Source organism: Coregonus clupeaformis, chromosome 34 (assembly GCF_020615455.1).
Source record: "Coregonus clupeaformis isolate EN_2021a chromosome 34, ASM2061545v1, whole genome shotgun sequence".
NCBI classification, from domain to species: Eukaryota; Metazoa; Chordata; class Actinopteri; order Salmoniformes; family Salmonidae; genus Coregonus; species Coregonus clupeaformis.
In genome coordinates, this window is record NC_059225.1 from 36,178,623 (window position 1) to 36,193,416 (window position 14,794).

At 49.6% G+C, this 14,794-nt stretch overlaps 3 non-coding genes and 2 pseudogenes across 3 annotated transcripts; all 5 read left to right on the forward strand.

The window, feature by feature from the left end:
* Positions 1 to 408: 408 nt before the first annotated feature.
* Positions 409 to 587, forward strand: LOC121550146 (annotated as a pseudogene).
* A 342-nt stretch (positions 588 to 929) lies between these two features.
* LOC121550130 lies at positions 930 to 1,048 on the forward strand. Its single transcript, XR_005996913.1, has one exon. It is a non-coding gene; the product is annotated as a U5 spliceosomal RNA (small nuclear RNA).
* A 365-nt stretch (positions 1,049 to 1,413) lies between these two features.
* LOC121550124 lies at positions 1,414 to 1,588 on the forward strand (annotated as a pseudogene).
* A 7,407-nt stretch (positions 1,589 to 8,995) lies between these two features.
* Positions 8,996 to 9,182, forward strand: LOC121550112. The gene has a single exon (XR_005996907.1). It is a non-coding gene; the product is annotated as a U2 spliceosomal RNA (small nuclear RNA).
* Positions 9,183 to 9,571: 389 nt separating this feature from the next.
* On the forward strand, positions 9,572 to 9,690 carry LOC121550127. The gene has a single exon (XR_005996910.1). It is a non-coding gene; the product is annotated as a U5 spliceosomal RNA (small nuclear RNA).
* The last annotated feature ends 5,104 nt before the right edge of the window (positions 9,691 to 14,794 follow it).

The window sequence follows — 14,794 nt, forward strand, 5'->3', positions numbered from 1 at the left end:
AGCACGCTGCCCGGGAGAGGTGGAAAGGGGGTTTAGGGCTGGGGTTAAGTTAGATGGTTTAATGGGATAGTTTAGGGACAGGGAGATATAGGGAGAGGTAGTTTGTAGGATGATATAATATAATAATAATATGCCATTTAGCAGACGCTTTTATCCAAAGCGACTTACAGTCGTGCGTGCATACATTTTTGTGTATGGGTGGTCCCGGGGATCGAACCCACTACCTTGGCGTTACAAGCGCCGTGCTCTACCAGCTGAGCTACAGAGGACCCATGATGGGGAGGGAAGATGCTCCCCTGAGTTTTTTGTTTGGGGTTTGTTATTGTCTTGATTTAAAAATGCCAATATTATTTGAGTGGGAATGAAATGTATGATTTTGTAAAGTATGAATGGCATTGAGCGTAATAAATTATTTTTTCAAAAAAAATAAAACATCTGTTCTTATCAGTTTAATATCTGATACGTCCCCCATCGGGGGACTACATATTAAATGGATTTTTTGAACAGGGAGTCGGAAATGGGGCTTGCTCCGTCCGCTCCACGCATCGACCCGGTATTGCAGTACCTCCGGGAACGGTGCAACATTTTTCTCCCATTGTCAAGGAAAACAACTACACGGAGGTAGGTCAACAGCCAGCAGAAGAGAGAAAGAAGAAGAAAAAAAATTCAAAACTGAAAGAAGGGCGAAGCGCTTTTCGTGTGTTCCAGCGTTTTCCCTCCATTTTTCTTTAAAAAAATATAAAAAATATAAAAAATATATAAAACGTTTTGGGCCATTCACCAGGATATTGTCTGTCTGTCTGTCTGTCTGTCTGTGACTTTTTCCCCACAGCCCCCGAAAACTTGGCGAGTGGGTTCGGGGACAACCCGCGAGAACCCAGCCTAGAGTAAACAGAGTGCGTCTCGGGCCCCGACCTCTGACTTCCATACGACTCTGGTTTCTCTTCATTACGCACAAGCCTTTCGTCTTTTACTAAAGACTTCCGTGGAGAGAAACACATTTACGAGTTCAACGTATTTTTGGAGGGCCTTTGCTTCTGGCAGAGCCCGTTATCTTGTTTCAAGAGAAATCAACAGAGACGGCGTCTGCCAGCCGCGCAGACTTTTTGCTCAGGCATTTGAGTTCGTGCTGGCTGACCGGTGTATTTTTCCAGTCAAAGTAGTCACTCGGCCAATTGAATTCAAGCCCGACAACGACGACTGGCGTATTTTCCGGCCTTTGAACAAATAGTAGCACTGGACGTAAAGAGCTAGTAGGGACATGACGCATTGGCAACTTTTTGGAAAAAAACACTCGCCTGTCGCCAGGGAAACGTGGAGGGGTTGCGATGGGAGGAGCACACTTTAGCCAAACCGCTGAGGTCTCCTGAGACCCCCGGGTGCCCGGCGGGTGCAGGGGTCAATTTGTGGGTTATCGCTTCTCGGCCTTTTGGCTAAGATCAAGTGTAGTATCTTGCTGTGCTTGATTTTGAGAAGCGATCAGCGAATTGTGCTTTTGTTTAAAAATTGTTTTTTCTATTTCACTACTGTTTTTTTGTCCTGGGTAGGTGGTGGTTTGGTGGTGGACTACAGGTGCACCAGCACCTGTAGGGTGAGTTAAGTGTTTTTTCTTTATTTCTTTATTGCCTTTCTTTGTGTTAGTTTGTTGTTGTTGTTGTTGTGTGTTTTGTGTTTACTTTAGAAAAAAAAATAATAATAATAATTTGTTCTGTGTTGCTCGTTGTTTCTTTTGTTACTTTTATCTTTCTTTCTTTCTTACTTTTTGTTCTTTGTGTTTCCCCATCCTCTTGTAGCCCTAGTTTCCCTTTAGTTTTACCCACCTTGTTTTCTGTTTGCTAGCTTGGTTGGCTTGCTGGCTAGCCGGCCTGTTTAGCTTTTAGCTTGGCTGGCCTGCTAGCCTCCTCACCCCTTAGGCTTGGCAGGCATTGTTTGTTCCTCTCTGTTTGTTTTGTACCCCCCTTTAACCCATCCATTCCCCTTAAATTGTATTTCCATCCCCTGAATCTTCCCTTGTCTTGGTTTTTGTTTGTTGACTTTTGTTTTCACTTGGGGGGCCATTTTGTTGGCTGGCCGGCCTGCTAGCTGGTTAGCTTAGCCTGGCCTGCTGGTGAGGCCTGCTAGCCTCCTCGCCCCTCAATTGACTTATTTTGTGAGTAATTGTTTGTTTTCCCTGTGTCCCCTCACCCCATCCATATTGTTTCCCTTGTTATTTACCCCATTTAAGATTCCCTCTTGTCTGTTTGTTTGTTTTGTCAACAGGGACGTTTTAGCACCCGGCCTGCTAGCTTGTTAGCTTAGTCTGACTTGCTAGTGCGGCCTGCTAGCCTCCCAGCCTCTGTAAATTTGTTTGTTTAGTGTGTTTTTATTATATTTCCCATCCTCCCCTCGTGTCCTTTTGTGTTCAGTTTAAACCCCTTCCCCCCACAGTCTTTCCCTATTGTTGATAAGTTTAGTTAGGTGCTGTGCTAGTTAGTTTGTTTTGTGTCCCGGGTTTTGGTAGGCCCTGCTAGCCTAGCATAGCTGGGCCTGCCAGCTTCCCCTACTAGTATTATTATATTGTGTTTATTTTCTCACTGGTGTTGGGTTAAAGGGAGTGGGCCTCCATCATGTCAGCAGCACAGGCTGGCATGCGGAGGCACCACGCCGTGCGCCTCCTTTTAAAGGAGAAGGGAGGAAAAATAATGGAGTTATCCCGGTTGGATTTCTCCAGAAAATTCCTCCAAAAGGAACTCCGTTTCATTCCTGCGCAGGTGAACTGCATTTTAACCCTCCCGTATGGGAAGGGCTTTGATGTCAGTTTCGCCGGCGCCAGCTTCTTGAGGGAGTTCTGGGGGAAACTCCAGAACGCCCAGAAGAAGCAGGGATCCCTGGCAGAAATGTTCGAGGTGATCAAGCTGACGGACAATAGCATCAAAACTGTTATTGTCCGTATGTATAATGAGATGGTACAACCGGAGGACGTTGCAGTATGGCTGGGCAGGTACTGCAACGTGAAGGGGCCCCTGACCCAGGTGAAGGATCCCGATGGGATATGGACAGGGGCCTGGAGGGTCACTGTCCAGCAGAGGGAGGATCCCGGGGGCTATGGTGGGTTGAAAGCCATCCCATCCACCATAGTCCTCGGAGAGAACAGGGGCCATATTCACTACCAGGACCAGCCCAAGCTGTGCCGTAAGTGTGGTGAACATGGCCACCTAGCAGACGCCTGTGACAAGGTGGTCTGCATGAAGTGCCGGGAGGTGGGCCACCGCTACGAGGATTGCACGAACGGAAGGTCGTGCAACCTCTGTGGCGAGCGGTCCCACCTCATCCGCAGCTGCCCCTCCTCCTGGGCCAATAAGGTCAGGGCTGGCAGGATGGAGGCGGCGGCTGAGGACCGGGCGTCCGAGCGCCAGAAGAAGGAAGCGGCAGTTGCCAAGGTAGCGGAGGAGGTGATAGTGGAGGAGGTGGTGGAGGAGGTGGTGGCGGTAGTAGAGGAGGTGGTGGCGGTATTTGAGGAAGTGGTGGCAGTAGTGGAGGAAGTGGTAGATAAGGTGGAGTGCGCGGAAGGTGCGGTGGTGGGAGAAGTGGGAGTGGAGGCAAAAACCCTCCCCACCCCAACCCCCCCGCCCCAGACTGATGTGACCCCTGAAGGAGAAAGGGCCGAGAAAGACGGCTCTGGAGAGATGGTGAGTGAGCTAACCGGAAGTAAATCTGCATCCTGTAGGGGGAAATGTACATTGACTGTGGTGTCACATTTTGCTGAAATGTTTTGTTTAAGTATTTTTTTTAAATAATTTGAGTTAATAAAGCTGTATACAAACATGGTCTCTTTTTTGCTTTCTTGAGTAAGGCAGCTTCAAAATGCAGGTGTTTCAGCCTAGCTGAGTGCTTTGTGTGGTGGTGGGGCAGCCAGCAGAAAATACGGAGCGTAGGGGTCACTACGTTGCTGCCAATCCAGCATGACTTCTGCCGCGTTCAAAACAACTGGACACTCAGATAAAACTCGCTCCGACTGGGAAAATACGGAAGATAATTGAGCGGTCATCCAACTCTGAATTCTAAGTCGGGATTTCGGGCCTCTTTCTAGAGCCCACAAGAAGGACCGCCGTGCCACCTTCCTGTTCAAGTGAGCACAGCACAACAAGGTGAGTCCAAAAATGTATAGTATTCTGCTGCATAAATGATGTAATATGCCAGGGAGATATGTATACTGTAGCTAAGAAAGTAATACTAAGTGTATGTTGTGTAGTAAGCTGATAGTAGCCCATGTGCCTCACCCTAATAATTGGGTCCCTTTCCTCCCTCAACTTAGCCTACTGTTCTGACTTGGTGGTGCACATGTAGCCCATAGCCTGTTTTAGAGAAATGTAATCATCGAATATTCTAAGAGCTTTCATTGTCTGCTTATATGCCCCCTTTATTTATCCTACGGTTCTGACTTTGTGTACAGGGAGAATACTGTAAGAACGGCCCGTGTTCTGAATTCTGTCGCTGTACATTTCAAAAATGCTGAACAAATACATTTAGTTATTGACTACATCAGTCCTAGCTCGCTCATGAATGTCTTAAGCTAAATTATGGATTGCCTCTTATCCGCTCGTAGTTCCCTTATGCCATAGTTTGTACATCTCAATTGTCAGTCAAAACCACATTTTAAGCAAGTCAGCCATATCAGCTATGTTTTTCAATGAGGCTGAATGAACTGTTTCGCTGTCAGACAAGGCTCCACTGATAGCCAGGTGTAGCAGTGGTAAGGATTCACTCCATGGTGCTGAAAAGAAAGCTCTGCTGTTGGTACAGCTTTATGTGGGCACAGTTTGTCACCGGCTTCCAGTTGAAGCTCGCATCTGTTACAAGACCATGGTGCTTGCCTATGGAGCTGTGAGGGGAACGGCACCTCCGTACCTTCAGGCTCTGATCAGTCCCTACACCCAAACGAGGGCATTGCGTTCATCCACCTCTGGCCTGCTGGCTCCCCTTCCTCTGCGGAAGCATAGTTCCCGCTCAGCCCAGTCAAAACTGTTCGCTGCTCTGGCACCCCAATGGTGGAACAAGCTCCCTCACGACGCCAGGACAGCGGAGTCACTCACCACCTTCCGGAGACATTTGAAACCCCACCTCTTTAAGGAATACCTGGGATAGGATAAATTAATCCTTCTACCCCCCCCCCCAAAAAAAAACCAAACGACACTGTCAAGTGAGGAGAGTGTGGGAGAGACCCTGGGCGAACACCTTCCCCTACGGAAGAGAAACGCAGAGGAGCTCTCCGACCCCGAACAGGGCGAGGAGAAAAAATGAAAGTTGGAGTGGGAGAGCTCCCAGGGGGAGGATGAGTCCAGGGTCTTCCCATCCAACTCACCTAACCAGGAATCCTTTTTAAACCCAGTTTTTACCTCCTCTCCCTGCCACCCCCCCCCCCTTACCCCGCAGGGAGAGAGAACGTTTCTAATAAATAACCCCTTTTAAACTGTTTTAATGCCTTCTTTCCTTTTAGCACTGTTTACTAACCTCTTTTATGGCTTTTAACATCACCACCATTAATGTTAGGAGTGTAAAAACTGAAGTAAGAGCACAATCGGTTTTATCCTTTTTAGAAAGTTTTAATTCAGATGTTTTTATTGCAGGAGTGTGGTCTACCCTTTTTAACCTCTTACAGGAAATGGGAGGAGAAGTGGCTGCATGGGCCCTCCATTTGGAGTGGATCCAATTTTAATAAAAACGATGGTGTTGCTATTTTATTCAAGACCCCACAGGTGGTGGTGAAGGGGAGCACAGTGGTGGTTGGGGGATGTGCTCTTTTAGCCAAATGTACTTTTATGGGGAGGGATTTTAACGTACTAAATGTATATGGTTTTAATAACAAACATGACCGGTGCGCACTTTTAGAAGACCTGCAGTCCCACATGCTGGGGAGGGATCCTCTAGTGGTGGGTGGGGATTTTAACTGTGTTTTAAGTAGAGCAGACAGGAGAGGAGCGGGAGAAGATTTTAAGGTAGATAGGTCTAGTGTTTTATTGCAAGGGTTGTGCAGGGATTTTAAACTGACTGTTTTAAAACCCTGCATCCAAGAGAGGAGGGCTTCACCTGGACCAGTGGTGACGGCACCAGAGCCTCTCGCATTGACTCTCTGTTTACCCGCGACTGCCCGCCAACTGATGCTAGAATAACCCCTACTTTCTTCTCAGACCACGTAATGCTGACGTGCACCCTTTCACTAACTTCGGGTGTGACTGTAGGAAGAGGGCCCTGGAAACTGAACTGCTCCCTTTTAGAAGATGATAGAGTAGTTAGCCAGTACAGGGAGCAGTTCAGCCAGTGGCAGACGCTACAGGACTTTTTTGATACACGAGCACAGTGGTGGGAAATGGTGAAGGGTAAGACGAGGACCTTCTTTAGAGAGATAGGAAAGAGAAAAAGTAAGGAAAAAGATAGACGCATGTTGGGACTGCAGAAGCGACTGGAGCGTTATTTTAACCTAATCCAACAAGGCCTTGATTTTAACGAAGACATCAAAGTAGTAAAGAAAGAAATGGCATTTTTAGCAGAACAGAAGAGCAAGGGGGTTATTTTAAGAAGCAAGGAAAGGGAGTTAGAAGATGGGGAGAAGTGCACTAGGTACTTTGTTAAAAAGATAGTAAGGGTAGGACAATGACAGGATTAAAAGATAAAGATGGGGTTTTAAAAACAGACACAGAGGGAATAAAAGAGGTAGTCGAGGATTTTTATGGGGAACTGTTTGGGAAAAAAGACGTGTGTGAGGAAACCATGGGGGATGTTTTATCATACATCGATAGATTTTTACCCAACACAGACGACCTAATAAAAGACCTGACGATGACCGAACTTGACAAAGGACTGAGACATTTTAAAAGGGGAAAATCACCGGGGGAGGACGGCCTCCCTTTGGACTTTTATCTGACCTTTTGGGATGTTTTACCCGACGAACTTCTGACTGTTTTTACTGACTTTGAAACACTTGACAGACTACCTGACAGTTTTAGAACAGGAATCGTGACTCTTTTACACAAGAAAAACAACAGGACTGACCTTAGAAACTGGAGACCGATTACCCTTTTAAACTTTGACTGTAAACTTTTTACCAAGGTTTTAACACTCAGAATGTCTTCTGTCTTAGGGGAGGTGATCCACCCGGATCAAGCCTGTGCCATTCCGGGAAGGAAGATCACGGACAGCCTAGTACTGATCAGAGATGCCATCTGTTATGCGAGAGACAGAAACATGCGGCTTATAGTCCTAAATTTAGATTTTGAGAAAGCTTTTGATCGGGTCTCGCACCAGTAAAAAACGCACTTGGCGGTCATCCCCCCACTCCCCGGGATACCCACCCCACTGATCCCTGAAAGGTTTCTAGCTTGGGTGGGATTGCTGTATGGGGACATCACCAGCAGAATTCTTGTAAATGGGCATTTGTCAAGAGCAGTGGGAGTACACTGCGGCGTCCGTCAGGGATGTCCATTATCTCCCCTCCTGTTTGTGGCCTGCATAGAAGCACAGGTCTTGAGAAGGGACCAACGGATCAGTGGGGTGGGTATCCCGGGGAGTGGGGGGATGACCGCCAAGTGCGTTTTTTACATGGACGACGTAAACATTTTATGCACTGACCTTTCATCTGTTGACAGGACTCTAGACAGGACTGACTGGTACGGACAAGCCTCTGGGGCGAGACTGAACAGGGGTAAGACAGAGGCCCAATTTTTCGGACCGTGGGCAGACTCAGACTTGACAGGACTACCACTGACACTGACTACCTGACCTCTACTTGTTCCTGGGCAGCCGCTACACAGCGTTACATCTCACTCTTGCCACCTCCCCGGTCAGCAACAAGACCCAGGCCCTCGCACGGTTCTGGCTGGGGTCTTACCTCAGGTCTCTGAGGCTGATCCCAGTCGACCTGCGAGCCCCAGTTTCTTACCTGCTCCCCACACAATATGTACAGCTCCAAAAGTTAAGACATTTTAAACTGGAAAAAGAGCCTGTCACAGTTTTAACTAAACACCGCTCTCTTCTCTCTCTTGTGCAGGAACGGGAACCGGTGTGTCCAGTGCGCGGGCTTGCTATAGGCGAGCCCACAACGGTTTGGCGCAACGTGGCCCATCCTGCTCTGCTGAATTGGCACCGTGACCTGTCCTGGATGGTCTCCCATGAGATCCTCCCGGTCAGGGCCGTCATGCACTCCCGGGGCATGGCGAGGACATCCGCGTGCCCCCGACCAGGCTGCGGCCAAGAGGAGTCGGTGAGGCACTTGCTCTGGGAGTGCAGAGCCGCACGGGACCTGTGGAAGGAAGCAGGCCCCCTGATCTCCCCACGCCTGCCAGCAAGGGAGGACCTAACGCCCCAGCTCGTGCTCTATGGGGTGGGCCGAAGGCCTATAACAACAAAGGCCTTCACAAAACTCTGGCCCACCCTCACGTGTCTGAAGGACGCACTGTGGTCCTCCCGTAACCTGCTGGTAGGGAAACAGGTAGAGACCACCCCCCAGGCAGTGGCTTTGGTAGCCACGGAAGCCCTGGGGTGGTACGAACGACAGGGGGCCTCGACCCCAGGCGAAGGGTCCCCCACAACACCCAAGGTCCCGGCGGCCACGGCCTGACAGCGCTGCGGCGCCTAGGGCGATGCGCCTAGGGGAGGAGTCTCCTCTGGGCCCCGACGGCCGGGTACGGAGTCGATTCAGGAAGAGCAGGAGGAGGCTTTTTTGATAAGGACTCACCCCGTTCTTGTACAAAGGACCGAAGACAGCTTTTTTAACAAAGTGACTTTTGACAGGCTTTTTATGTCTTAAAATTGTTACTTTGTTAAATCATTTGTACACATTTTAAAATGGCTTTTACTAAATCGGCTTTTACTAGAATGGGTACTTTTATGTAGGATTGTTTCAAATAAACAATTTGTACCTTTTAAATGTAAATGTAATGCTGGTTTTAATGCACTTTTATGCCTTTTTTGTGTATAAATGTATTTAAAATGTGAGCTGTTTTAAAGGAATTGATCAATAAAAACTTTTCCAAAAGGAAAAAAGAAAAAACAAATCTGTTCTTATCAGTTTAATATCTGATACGTCCCCCATCGGGGGACTACATATTAAATGGATTTTTCGAACAGGGAGTCGGAAATGGGGCTTGCTCCGTCCACTCCACGCATCGACCCGGTATTGCAGTACCTCCGGGAACGGTGCAACACTTTTCTCCCATTGTCAAGGAAAACAACTACACGGAGGTAGGTCAACAGCCAGCAGAAGAGAGAAAGAAGAAGAAGAAAAAAAATTCCAAACTGAAAGAAGGGCGAAGCGCTTTTCGTGTGTTCCAGCGTTTTCCCTCCATTTTTCTTTAAAAATAAATATAAAACGTTTTGGGCCATTCACCAGGATTGTGTGTGTGTGTGTTTGTGTGTGTGTCTGTCTGTCTGTCTGTGTCTGTTTTTCACAAAAAAAAGAACAAATAGTTCACCAGGATAGTGTCTGTCTGTCTGACTTTTTCCCCACAGCCCCCGAAAACTTGGCGAGTGGGTTCGGGGACAACCCGCGAGAACCCGGCCTAGAGTGCGTCTCGGGCCCCGACCTCTGACTTCCATACGACTCTGGTTTCTCTTCATTACGCACAAGCCTTTCGCCTTTTACTAAAGACTTCCGTGGAGAGGAACACATTTACGAGTTCAACGTATTTTTGGAGGGCCTTTGCTTCTGGCAGAGCCCGATATCTTGTTTCAAGAGAAATCAACAGAGACGGCGTCTGCCTGCCGCGCAGACTTTTTGCTCAAGCATTTGAGTTCGTGCTGGCTGACCGGTGTATTTTTCCAGTCAAAGTAGTCACTCGGCCAATTGAATTCAAGCCCGACAACGACGACTGGCGTATTTTCCGGCCTTTGAACAAATAGTAGCACTGGACGTAAAGAACTAGTAGGGACATGACGCATTGGCGACTTTTTGGAAAAAAACACTCGCCTGTCGCCAGGGAAACGTGGAGGGGTTGCGATGGGAGGAGCACACTTTAGCCAAACTGCTGAGGTCTCCCGAGACCCCCGGGTGCCCGGCGGGTGCAGGGGTCAATTTGTGGGTTATCGCTTCTCGGCCTTTTGGCTCAGATCAAGCTTGGTACCGAGGTGCCCCAAAGCCCGCTGAGCCAGAAAGTCATGGCCGGAGGGCAGGATCATCAGTCAGCCAGAGGGGCTGGACTGCGCAATACTTTGCAGTTCGTATGGAAGAACAAGGGCAAGCAGATTGGGAATCGAGAATGGTTCATCAGGACGGTGATCATTGAAGGTTTAAGGGTGGACCCAGGGCATGTTTACTGCCTCCAGCGGAACACAGCTGCAGAGGGGTATGATCTTTCACTGAACAGCCAGGCCTTGTACAGGCGGTGTATGGATATTTGCAAAGAGAAGGCAACGAGCGAGCCTTTTTCGAATTTCCAGGTTTTCCCCTTGTGCCGGTTGGATTTGAAGATCATAACTGTGCACATGTACAATCCCTATGTGGGGGATGACAGCATCGGTGCTTTTCTAGGCCGGTTTGGGAAAGTGAGTCCCGGAGTACGATATCTAAGGGATGGGTACGGGATATGGTCGGGAAGGAGGCAGTTCCGGGTCGTACTGAACAGGGATCCGGAAGGAGTCGATAAGCTGGGTCACCCACCATTCTATTTCTCCATTGGTGCGGACCGGGGGTACCTGTTTTATTCAGGCCAGCCAAGTTTTTGCAGACACTGCCGCAGCTTTGGCCACTTGGCCACGGGGTGCACCCTGCTGAAGTGCAGAAACTGCGGGAAGCCAGGTCATGGGGCAGCCAACTGCAGGGAGGCCCGAGTCTGCAATGGCTGTGGGAAGCAGGGCCACATTTTCAAAGATTGCCCAAAGAGACAACGGACCTATGCGGATGCAGCCGGCGATGGCCTCGTGGTAGATGCTGCGAACTCTCCTCTACGGCCAATAGAGGAGGTTCTCAAGGAAATTAGAGCGGTCGCAGATGAGATGGGAAACGCTCCAGGGGGAAGTGCAGCAGAGGAGGTCCAGACGACGGAGACCTTGGAGGAGATGGAGTTGCTGACGGGCGCCTGGGAGGATAGTCCGCTGAGCGAGATGTCAGACGACTCTGCTACACCCACCCGTTCGCGGAAGATGAGGTCGAGTTCGGCTGGCGGGGCAACTGGATCGGCATCTTCAGGCAATGAGCAGTCAAGTTTGGAGTATAAGGGGAAAAGGAGGAAGAGGAGGAGGGTCACTGACAGGGGGTTGGTGGAAGAACACAGGAGGCCATCGGTGGCCGTCTCCAACCGGTTTGCAGTACTGAACCCTGATACCGGGGATGAAGGGTCTGAGGTAGGGGTTGAGATCCAGGATCATTGAAGGCTCCTGCACTGGAGGTCTCTGAAGCCTCGATAGGGAGCACTGGAGATAAGGTCCAAGGGTCCTGTTTGGGTCTGGAAGTTTCCAGGAAGGGCGCCTCAGGGGTGGACACCGATCCTGAGGAGGCTTCGATGGAATGTGCACAGGTGTTGTCCGGGGGAGACTGTTCTTCCACCTCTGGGGAGGGATCGCTGGTCTGTGGACAGGTACCAACCCGTGTAGACTCATCTTCCAGTCCTGAACGCTCGTTTGTGGCGCCGGGCACGCCGAACAGTGACCTCTATCTGGAAGAGGTGAGTGGTTTGGGGATGGGGGAGGGTCCTGTCTGAGGGGGAAGTATACGGACCGTGGATGATCTTGGTTTTTTTTCTTTCTTTTGTATGGCCCTGTTTACAGCTGTGACAGTGAATGTCAGGGGGTTAAGGGATGTGGGGAAGAGAGGAGGAGTGTTTCAGTACCTTTACTGTGTCTATTTTCAGGTCTGTTTTTTACAAGAGGTTCATTTAAGGGACATGGGGGATGTTTCTGTTTTTTCAAGAGAGTGGGTAAAGGGAGAATCCAGATGGGGGATAGGGGGGGTGCACTCCTCTGGGGTGGGGATCCTGTTTGGGGATAGGGAGTTTTGTGTGGGGGGTTGTTTTTCTGTCATACAGGGGAGGGTTTTAGTGGTTGATGCAGACTGGAGGGGGGCGAGGTTTCGCTTTATTAATGTTTATGCACCTGCTGAACCTCGGGGTAGGAAATAGTTATTTTTGGCCCTGACAGATGTTTGTGTTACTAACCGAACTGTGGTGCTGGGGGGGGATTTCAATGTCTCTTTTGAAGGTACTGGGGATTTTAGCCTACCTTATTTGGTGTCTGTTGTTAAGAATTGTTCTTTTAGAGATTCTTTCAGAGTCATCAACCCCACGGGGGAGGGTATGACATGGGCAAACTCAAGGGGTTCACGTAGCCGAATTGACTTTGTTTTTACCTGCATCTGTGCCAGTCTCGAGAGTCACCGTTTCTCCTGTCTGGTTTTCTGACCATTGCCAAGTACAGGTGGTGTTCTCGGTTGAGGCGCCTATATTTGGGAGAGGGTTTTGGAAATTAAACGTAAACATTTTGGGGGATTTTTCTTTCAGGGAGGCTTTTAAATCCCATTATGAGATATGGGGTGACCTCAAGCCCTATTTTGGTTCTTTAGTCGAATGGTGGGAGTGCGTAAAGCGCAATGTGCGCACACTGGCCATTTCTCACTGTGTTGCTAAGGCTCGGGCTGACAGGGGGGGTTTTCGGCAGCTTCAGGGGGAACTGGCGGCCTTGGTGGCAGCTGAGAACAACGGTGAGGGGAGGGATGTGGAGAGGATGGAGGTTTTAAAAAGTAAGTTGGGGCTGTATTTTCAGGGGAAGGCCAGGGATTTTCTCTTCAGGTGTCAAAGGGATAAGTTTGAGTTTGGGGAGGCGAGTAGTTCATATTTTTAAACAGGTTAAAGCTGCTCGGGCCAAAGCAGTAATTGCCCAGCTGCGAACAGAAGGGGGGCGGAATGGTCTCTGACCCTAGTGGGATGGTGGAAGCAGCGTCCGCATTCTACCGAGATTCCTTTAGAGAGAAGGACATAGACGGTTCGAAAGAGAGTGTCTTTTTGGGTTTTTTGAGGAGGAAGGTTCCCCCGGAGGCAGTAGTTGACCTAGACCGCCCTTTTGAGCTGACGGAGGTTGAGGCTGCTTTGCGGGCTTTACCTACCAACAAGGTGCCAGGTTTTGATGGGATTCCTCTGGAGTTTTATGTTACCTTTTGGGAGGTTTTGGGGAGAGATTTTCTTTCTGTAGTTAATGCAGTGTTTCATTCAGGGCTTTTAGGGTCTTCAATGAGGGAAGGGGTCTTGACGGTGTTATTTAAGAAAGGGGAAAGGGATAACCTGGGGAATTATAGACCCATTACACTATTGTGTGCAGACTAAGGTGGTAGCCCGGGTTTTAGCGGGCCGCCTCAGGAAGGTTCTGCCCCATGTCATACATGAGGATCAGACATGTGGGGTGGAGGGGAGGTCCATTCACTGGAACCTGAGTCTGGTGAGGGACTGTATTGCTTGGGCCCAGGACAGAGGGGTGCACCTCATGTTGGTGGGCTTAGACATGGAAAAAGTGTTTGATAAGGTGCACCATGGGTTCCTTTTTTCAGTTTTGGAAAGGATGGGGTTTGGGGCAGGGTTTTTGAGGTGGGTGGGGATTTTATATACCGCAGTGGGAAGTAGGGTTTTAGTTAATGGGCATGTAGGGGAGGTGGTCCCTCAGCAGACTGGGGTACGTCAAGGCTGCCCATTGTCACCACTGCTTTATGTGTTGTACATTGAGCCTCTGGCAGCAGCTTTCCGGGCGGACACACGTATTTTGGGCCTCTGCCTCCCTGGCGGTGGCTCTTCGGAGGTCAAGATCTCCCAGTATGCGGATGACATGACTTTGTTTCTGACGTCCGAGGGGAGTGTTGCCAGGGTGGTGGAGGTCCTGGGGGAGTTCGGACAGGCGTCGGGGGCTAGGGTCAACCTGGGGAAATCCTCAGTTAAGTTTTTTGGGCCGTGGGCAGGGAGACAGGAAGGCCTCAGTGGTCTCTCGCTCTGCTCGGGGCCGATGAGGGTCCTGGGAGTGGATTTTGAGGTGGCAGGTAGCGAGGGCATCAATTGGGGACAGAGGATTGCAAAAGTGCGCACCCGGGTGGGCCTTTGGAAAGCTCGTCGGCTCTCTATGAGTGGTCGGGTTCTTGTCATTAAAGCAGACATTCTTCCGTCTTTGGTTTATTTGGCCTATGTTTTTCCTGTGCCTCCTCGGTACAGGAGGGGCCTAGTGCGAATTATTTTTTCCTTTGTTTGGGGGGGCTACGAATATGTAAAAAGGGATTGGATGGTGCAATCAGTGGAGGAGGGGGGAAGGGGTGTTCCTGACCTCCCTCTTAAGTTGGACACTATTTTATTTTCTTCGATATGTAAAAGTTTGGTCAGCCCTTGTAGCCACGGTTTCTCTTTTGTTTTGGCTATCCTTCCCACTGCGAAGGTTGGTAGCCTGGGACAACTCCCGCCCTAAGGCGGAGACCCTCCCAGCTCATTTCCAACATGCGGTTAAGTGGAGCAGAAGGCACACTGAGTGCCTGGAGGGTCTGCTCTGCATGGACCACAGGGCTTTATACAGGACCTTGGTGGCTAAGCGGGGTCCTGTCGGTATCTATGGGGTGGGACCAGTGGTATGGAAGGCGATTCAGCAGAAGGGTCTACCTAACAGGTTGAATGATCTAAACTGGTTGTGTCTGCATAGGCGTTTGCCCGTTAGGGAAGTCCTTCATAGGCACGGCCTATCAAGGGTTAAGGTATGCCCAAGGGAGGGGTGTGAAGGCGAGGAGACGCTCTGTCATGCATTTTGGGAGTGCTCCTTTGCCGAAGGGTGTGGAGAGAACTGGGTTCTTGGTTTCAGGTGAAGGGGT